Here is a 9,003-nt window from a genome sequence, read left to right as displayed (position 1 = left end):
GAAGCATTTTATTTTATTTTTATTTTTTGAAGCATAAAAAAAAAAAAAAAAACCAATTAGAAGTGAAATATTCTGCACTTGAAAATGTAATTATTCAAGGTAAAAAAAAACCAGACTCAATTGGATGTTTACGATAACTTTATTATAATTTAATTCACATTACATCCCAAATGTAAACCCTGTTCTCACCCTCCCTCCCTTTTCTGCCCTGTTCCCCTCCCCTAGACCTCTGATAGGTAGGGTCCTCTTCCCCCGCTGTCTGACCACAGCCTATCAGGTCTCATACAATAACTTTTATTAATTTACCAAACATCTTAATCTTCTCATCTTCCATTCAAACAAACAAACAAACAAACAAACAAACCCCAAAGATCTTGATCCATTTTCAACATATGGAATAATGTCAATTTTAAATTAAGGACTAGGTATTAGAAAGTAAATATTTATAGTACTTAAAAACTTGGGGAAGGAAGACTTTTTGGCCATTTGTATTAACAATGTACTATGCAGATAAGGATGATCTTGAACTTCTAATTCTTCTGCCTCCAATTCCCAGTGCTGCAATTACAGACAGATGTGCCACCTCACCTGTTTACACAGTGCTCCATGTTGAGCCTGGGGCTTTGTGACCGAAGCCACATCTCCAGTGCTGTTCTTTCTTTTAAGTGTGTGTGTGTGTGTGTGTGTGTGCACGCGCGCGCGCGCGCGTGTGTGTGTGTGTCTGTCAGCTTCACATAGGTTGTGGGGACTGAACTCAGGACACCTGGTGTGTACTGAAAGCGTCCTAACTTCTGCACTATCTCACTACTGCCAACTGCTTGTTGGTTATTCAAGGTTTCTGTGGAAAAACACACGGAAGTACAAGTGGAAAAACATACAAAACTATTTAATACAATGGTTGAGGTGTGTTTTTCCAATGAACTTATGATTTAGTTCTCATGTTATCATGCATGGCTGACTAGTTTTCAAAGAACATTACTATAAATTCAAAATATACATGACCCACACATTATAAAAGTATTTCCCTTTTCTCTGATGAGCTATAAAGTATTTAGGAAGTCTCCCAGGTCTTAAGGCACACATTTTCAAATGCTAATTTCCATTTAAGGCTATGTAAGATTTGTGATAAAAATGTGTTTGCTAACACCATTTTCCCCTAGAATTATATCCCTATTTTCTAGCATTAGTATCTTTTAGTTCCTGTTTTTCTTGTATCCTAAGAGCATGTTTCTCAGTTTCTAAGGACTAGTTTTTGGAAACTAAATATTTCTATAATTTAAAAACCTTAAACAACCCAAAGAAGCAAACCCACTATAAATGATTTCCCACAAGGTAAAACTTAAAAGTTATTGCATACTAAAGTCTGGAAATTGGAAGTTCTGCTTCTGGCTGACACACACTAAGAGACCTGATGGCCTTACAGGAGATGGGAGAGGGGAGCACAGGCAATCAGGACCCTGAGTGGAGACTGAGAGGCTGGGAGGTGGGGAGGATGGAGTGAGGGCAGACACACTTCTAAGTAGCCTCACCATTGGGGCTGGGCTGTGAGCTGTGAGCAGAGCGAGGAAGAAGGGCTTTCTGGGTTTCCACTCCTGTACAAGACCTTCATAGAGGAGTTCCAAAATGGCAGCGCCCCAACACTATCAATACCTACCTACCAACAGAGGTGAGGTAAGGCCTGTGTGGAGTTCAGTTTCACACAGCGCAGAATTCACATAAATTAACATCAGGGTGCTCATACAGATCGCTGCGAGCTCGTAAAGAGGCGGACCCTGCGAGTCAGTGAAAAAACACAATTTTCCTCCTGAGAGTTGCAAGTGCTGAGGTCCTTCAAGGTGTGCTAAGTAAAGGGGGTAATAAACTACCAGGAATGAATGGGAGGCTAAAAGGACAAATTCTAGATATAATGAGTAAAATTTAATTATTAAAAATAAAAATTATGTAAATTAAAAAACTTCAGCGAAGAAATGGTAGATAAGACACAGCTGTGCAAGCAGGAAAACACACATTTGAAAATTATCCAGAATAAGCTGGGCATGGTGGCGCATGCCTGGAATCCCAGCACTCTGGGATTCCTCTTTGCAACAGTAAATTGACAAAACAAAACCAAAGCCACAAGCAACGATAAAGACAAACTGAAAAGCATTAAGTCCAAGCCACCACGATTTAACCTAAACTAGTTCTTCCATGTTTCCACATAGAAGTATTTTCTAGTGCTTCTTTCTTCTTATGAAGAGTATCTGCCTATCGGTATGTAAAGGACTTCCTGGGAAGCAAACATGGCACTGGCTGGCTGTTCTTTCGCTGATTACACAGGCAGCAGCACTGCTGAGCCCCCACGGCACCTGCGGCTCTCACTGTCAGATGTGCATCTAAGAAGACGGCGGCAGCTCTAAGAGCCTTGGTGGGAAGTCACGAGGCGAATGCTATGGAAGGCCACTATGTTCACGCTGGCAGCACCCTTGGGACTCAGCGTCAGTTTAGATGGTACCCAGGCGCCCATGTGGGACTTGGGAAGAACAAGTATCTTTACGCCCTGGAGGAGGGGAATAGTCTGCTATACCAAAGCGGTCTACGTGCCCAATCCCAGAACTTGGAGGCTGTGGATCTGGTCACCAGTCTGCTCGGGGCGCTGTACTCTACAAGATTTTCATCCACGTGGTTTCCGCCAAGCCCGAGGGCACCTTCAAACTGGTGGCTATGCTTTGAAGTCCTGCAGAGCCCAGGTCCCAGGAGCTAGTGAGAGCGGAGGTCAAAGGTCAGGGTCTCCACAGAAGAGGCCAACTGGGTGGTGACTCTGTAGGAGTCTTTGTGCTGTGACTGCTGGAAACCCTTTGTGGCACGAGCATCAATAAAGCCAATTGGCTAGGACAGCCAAGGCTATATAGAGAAACCCTGTCTTGAAAACCCAAATTAAAAAAAAAAAAAAAAAAAAAAAAGACTCTTTGGCCTAATGTCCTGGTTGGTCTGTAAGTCTGGTAGGTCACTGTCTAAGGCTGGATAGATAAATTAAAGGAAATATTATCAAGGTCTACACTATGCCTTCCAAATTAGATTTAGCACTAAGTTCATAGCCAGCATGTTCTACCTGTATGCAAAAAGCCTTCAACCAGCTGCCCAGTCTCTTAAACTTTAGCAGCAATTAAGGTCAGCAGGATATATCACTCACTGTGAAAGTCACAAATAACTTACAGGGGAAAATGACATTTAGGGAAATAAAAACTGAGCAAAATAATTCACAATTATTGACAGACAAAAGAGGATATGCTAGACTAGCAAAAGGTGTTATAAGAAAAAAAAAAGGGCTGGGCATGGTGGTGCACGCCTGTAATCCCAGCACTCAGGAGGCAGAGGCAGGCGGATCGCTGTGAGTTCGAGGCCAGCCTGGTCTACAAAGTGAGTCCAGGACAGCCAAGGCTACACAGAGAAATCCTGTCTTGAAAAAACAAAACAAAACAAAAACAACAACAAAAAACAACAACAACAAAAAACAAACAAACAAAACAAAACAAAACAAAAAAAAGAAGAAGAAGAAGAAGAAAAAGAAAAAGATGCTCGGAGGGGAGAAATGAATTTCTAGATCTGAAGGATATCAACTTCCAATTAAAGGGACACTGCAAACTTTACAAATGACGCAGCCAAAGACGACCCTGCAAGCTTTTAAAGAGAAAGAACAACAAACAAGAATCAGGACAGCTTCAGACAGATCACTCAGTGAGCACAACAGAAGCCGGAGGAAACGGAGACGCTCCGTCATAGTTCCAATACAGCAAAATCAACGTGGAAGTCAATATTCAAACTAGAATCACACACATTTTAAGACATTCAAGTTCAAGGTCTCACTTCACCCCACCATGCAGCAAGGTTTCCAGCACTTCTAGAAAACATGTTTTGTCTGATCAGGACAGTAGGGAGAAATTCAAGGAGGCAAGTCTGGAGTACAGAAAGAGGAGAGATCAAAGGACCTTGGAGTGAATGGCTCAGAGCCAGGCTAGCCGTGCATCAGAGTAAGCCGCTGGAACCCGTGCAGAGGACACGGACGTATGAGGACGGTCCCGGCTCCCCATCCACTGCTGTGCTGCATCTTAGCCTGCGGAGCTCGGGTGAGCCTCAGTGTTTCCTGTATTTGGTTTGCAGGAGCATGTGCTGATCAAAGTCTGTGCTCTTTCCTTCAAGCACCACTCCATGGACCATTTGCGAACTCGGAAGTATTTCTCTCTGATCTACTCCTAGTGCATGCTACAGAGAGCTTAAAAGGAGAAAAGTTTACTTAACAGCCTGTCATGTCACATAGCCAGCTATCCGAAACAGGCTCTTCCTGACGGCAAGGCCTTAAAGAGAAAGGCTACAGGCAGGACAAGTGATCTTTGTCACTAAGTAGGCTCATTGTTCCAGACTCTCCTTATCTAGAATGTCCCGAGGCAGCCAAAAGTACAAGTAAATAGTGTCTCTTAGTCTAGCTAGGTCGTGTCAGCTGACCATGGACCCATTTCCACACAGCAAACTACCTCCTTGCAACTTACTCTCTCACTAGGGACCTTAGGGACCTGGGTGGCTGAAGCCCTTTACTTCAAACCAAACTCTGTCCTGCTCTAATAAATGCTCTGTCCGAGGGATGGTTCAGTTGTCTCAGCCTCGGACCCCAGTCCTCCTTGCATCCTAGCACAGCCCAGTGTTCCTCTCTATTACAGGCAGCAGCCGGAAGTCTTTTTCAAAAGGCACTTATAATGGACGGTCCTCTGTCTCTCAAGATTTGCTCAAGGGCTTGCCAAACACTTTCCCAGAAAAGGTACTTGCAAATTATGGGAAAAAGTGAAGTCAGACTGTGACCTAGTGCTTCAGGCCTGGGGTTTCCTCTGGGCGGTGCCAACACTGGACTTTCTGTATGTGGCCAGGCTTCTTCGTGCCTCACTTTATAATTGCACACTCATTTATATCATACATACCTGATTAAATCATCTCACTTAAAATGGTATCAAATAACAATGCAAAAATGGTTAGTATCAACAAATCAATGTCTATCCACTCGCTTTGGCTTTTTCAGACGTTCTTATTATTAAGCGGAGGCTGGCTTTGAACACAGCACTGCTCTTACCTCATCTTCTTGAGTCCTGGGATTTCAAGCATGCACCATAGCTACTGGCTAGTATCAGTAAATAACTATCGTTCATTATATTACCGTTATCAAATGTGGAAAACTAGACCACCTAAGGAAACAAAGATTTAAATTAGCAACTAGAGGGGATTTCTGACAAAGACTAACTATTAAAAAGCTCATGGCAAGCATGGCATTTCATTGAGCAGCTTTAGACTCTCGAGTAGGAAGACGATAAAAAGTCCTGCTTATTACAATTACTATGAAATAGAGACTAACAAACCTGTCCAGACCAACAAAGGGGGTAAGCAGGGTAAGGACTGAAGATAAGTATGTCAATTCTTTCTAAATCCATCTACAGATTCAATGCAATTCCAATAGGAGTCTCACCAGTTTGTTTTAGGGAATTGATAAACTGATGCTTAAACTGATACAGAAGAATAGAATTCTCTGAGTAGTTATTTCTAACAGTAATTCACGGATAAGTTATTTCTCTACCAGACAAGAAGACACGCTGCCAAGTTGGGTTAAGACAATTTTGTCAGCTGGGGAAATAGCTCAGTGGGTAAAGTGCTTGCCATGCAAGCTGAGAACCTAATTTTGAATCCCCAGCGCCTATGGAGAGCTGGGTGTACATGTCCCTGTAACCCCAGCATTCCTTCAGGGAGATGGAGGGGGAAGATAGGAGAATCCCCCGGAAGCTTGCAGGCTAGGTAGCCTGGCATACAGAGTGGGAAAAAATGAGGAGGAAGCTGAGGAGCACACTTGAGGTTGTTTTCTGACCGCGTGTGCATGGCCTTGTATATACAGTGTGTGCACAGACAAAAAAAGCACTGTCCTGGGTGAGGAGGAGTCACAAACACTGATAGAGTATTTTCACATATAAGAGGATTTGGTTCATAGTGAAATGAGGAAAACTGTGTTGTTTAGTAGACACTGTTAGGGAAGCTGTTACAATTCTACTCAGTATACCAAGAAAACACTCACAACACAACAGGCACATGGGCATTTAGGCTTACAGAAAGGTACAGTGCCTTAGAAAACGGCACGACAGAGGGAACATCCTTTAGGTAAGCCTCCTCGCTACAGCAAACATGAAGTTAAAACAAACTAGGGCTAGAGATATGGCTCAGTGGTTAAGAGCACTGGCTGCTTTCCAAAGGACTCGGGTTCAAATCCCAGCACTCACATGGCAGCTCACAACTGTCTGTAATTCCAGTCCCAGGTGATCTGACACCCTCTCACACACATACATGGAGGCCGAACACCAACGTAAATAAATAATTAAAAAGAGAGCATCCAGTTAAGAAAAGATTTACAATGTAAAATGGAATCAAGTATCTTAATGAGGTTAAGTTTTAGCTTCCTACAAAGTAACATGTGTGCTGATACCGCTGCCTTTTGAGACAGGGACTCATGCAGGCCAGACTGTCCTCCAACTCACTCCATAGCAGAGGATGATTTTGAACTGTTGATCTTCCCAACTCTACCTTCCAAGTGCTAGGATTATAGCATTGTACCACTATGCCTCATTTTTTTTTTTCTTCTTCTCTTATAAATAAAAGGAGAAAGAAAGGGTTTGGTTAATGAGCAGAGGACTTAAGCTGGATTCAAACCTCACACTACAGCTAAGAAATTCAATTCCATTAAAGACGTGTATGTGCGTTGTGTGTATAAAAATAACAAAAAAAAAAAAAAAAGGAAGATGTGAAAAAACAACTAGGGTGAATTTCCATTGTATTAAAAATACCAAAGATAAGAATTAATGACAAGACTAAGTTATCTTCAACTTCTCAACTTGACAGGCAAATGATATTAAAATGTACACAGTACCTTATACTGAAAAGTGAGCAAACCGTAAGTACAGTCCACAAACGGAAAGCTAGAATGACTGAAAATAGTATATTTTCCCCTGTGATGGATAATATTGTTAGCAACTGGACTGATAAATGCCTGGGTTGGTAAAGCACACTCTGGGTTTGGAGACGACAACTCCAGATGATTATATTTTGAGCTCTCTGATCGAGTAAGTGGGTTAATCCTTTGATGGACTTGTGATGGACAGTATTAGTGTGAGCAGGTGCAGGCAGGTAATTGGGCATGTCCTTGGGCTGTTTGTTTGCCCTTCCCTGTCCTGTGGTCTCCCTGCTTTCTGGATGGGACCTGCTCTGCTGCCATGATGAACTGACACTTTCCAAACACTGAACCTGGAGGGGGCACAGCTTTCAGAAAACATTAAAAAACCAAAAATTGGTAAATATGCAGGCTTTTTCTTCAGAAGAAAATGACTGGTGGCTGTTCACCCGGAGGGCTGGAGTGGATGCTGTCTAACAACTTGGTGGTCTTTTGCTAAAATTCTGAGCACTGTTTAGGCCCCAATCCTGAGCTTTGTCTCTCAGTGACTAGAACCAATCCTTCTGAAAGAGGTCCTGTGTACTTTACACTCTCAGTTCACAGAACCCATCTTTATGCTTATTACAAACCCCTCCTCCTCAGGCCCTTGTCCTGGCTTTTGCTGGGCATGGTGGCACACACCTGTCTCAAAAACAAAATGAAACAAAACCCAAACACCAAAACCAACCAACCAAACAAACAAAACAACCAAACAAACCCATGCTTTCGGTAACCCGTCCTTTCAGTAAAGGTCACAGGCACAAAGGAGTTTGATGTAGCCGCATCTAAAGCTTTGTTGTGATAACTGTCTCATGGAAAGCTCTTCTGAAAGTCTTACTGGGATGGAGAGATGGCTCAGCAGTTGAAAGCACTGACTGCTGTTCTAGAGGACCCTGCTTCAATTCCTAGCACCCACATGTCAGCTCACAACTGTCTGTAACTTCAAGATCTGACACTCACACGCAGGTAAAACAACAATGCAGATAAAAAAATAATAATAATAAAAAAATCAGACAATGCAGATTAACAACAACTTACATGCATCAGATTAACAAAATAAAAAGATGAAGTGCTAAGAAACTGTTAAGAGACAGAAATGCTCATATTTTGCTGGTGGATGGGAAACCGAACAACCTTCCCAGAGAATACAGGCTTAGCGTAGCTTCTACACTAAATATGCTCATGTGAAAAACCTACATCACTTACTCTGAGACAAGTAAATCCAAGAAGTGACCAGGCAAGCTCACAGGATGACAGGTCTGCAGAAGCTGGAGGGACGGGCGACAGCACTTATGACTAGACAGCAAGGGGCGCCACGAAAGGCGGACACAGCGTAGGAGGAGCACTGAGAGCCAAAAAGCACACCAGTAGGTTTTGAAAACCCAATTTTATAAAAATAAAAGTAATAAGCAGAATAAAATTCACATGCCAATATAACTTATATAAAACTTTTATAGTTTTTAAGGAACTATAGTCAAAGGATGGGAGCTGTCTATCTGGGAAAGACAAACACTAAGTAGGTAGGGATGAGAAAAGTGTGGGATGAAACTGGTGCCACCAATGACGAACAGAATAAATAAATGAGCAAAAACCAGAATTTATTTTATGTGAGCAGAAACACTTTTAAGACTCGGTTAAAGACTCTCTCTTGATGTACAATACAAAATATTCTAAGTTGCCACATGATTTTTAAGTAGCTAACTGGTTTTAAACAAAACTTTATTCTCCCCAAAGCTACACAATATAGAAAGGGAGCAATAAGAAAAGAAAATGTTTTGAGTTTGATAACTATTCCACTTGCTGTTCTTTTTTAGTCGGGGCTCTCTGTGTAGTCCTAGCTGTCTGGGAGCTCATTAAGTAGACCAGGCTGGCCTTGAAAGCACAGAGACATACCTGCCTCTCTGGGATTAAAGGTGTGCACCACAATGCCCAGCTTCTGCTTGTTAAAAAAAAAGTTACATTTTGCATTACCATGCTCAGCACTAATTTTAATATTTTAATGTGCTATTTCTGTG

The 9,003-nt window shown here is 42.2% G+C and overlaps 1 pseudogene; it reads left to right on the top strand.

Annotated features, from left to right (window-relative positions):
• The first annotated feature begins 1,623 nt into the window (after positions 1–1,623).
• On the top strand, positions 1,624–2,709 carry LOC127205509 (39S ribosomal protein L27, mitochondrial-like; annotated as a pseudogene).
• The last annotated feature ends 6,294 nt before the right edge of the window (positions 2,710–9,003 follow it).

This window comes from Acomys russatus, chromosome 22 (assembly GCF_903995435.1).
Source record: "Acomys russatus chromosome 22, mAcoRus1.1, whole genome shotgun sequence".
Classification (NCBI taxonomy): domain Eukaryota; kingdom Metazoa; phylum Chordata; class Mammalia; order Rodentia; family Muridae; genus Acomys; species Acomys russatus.
Note: the sequence above shows the minus strand (reverse complement) of the source record. Positions and strands in the feature narration are given on the sequence as shown.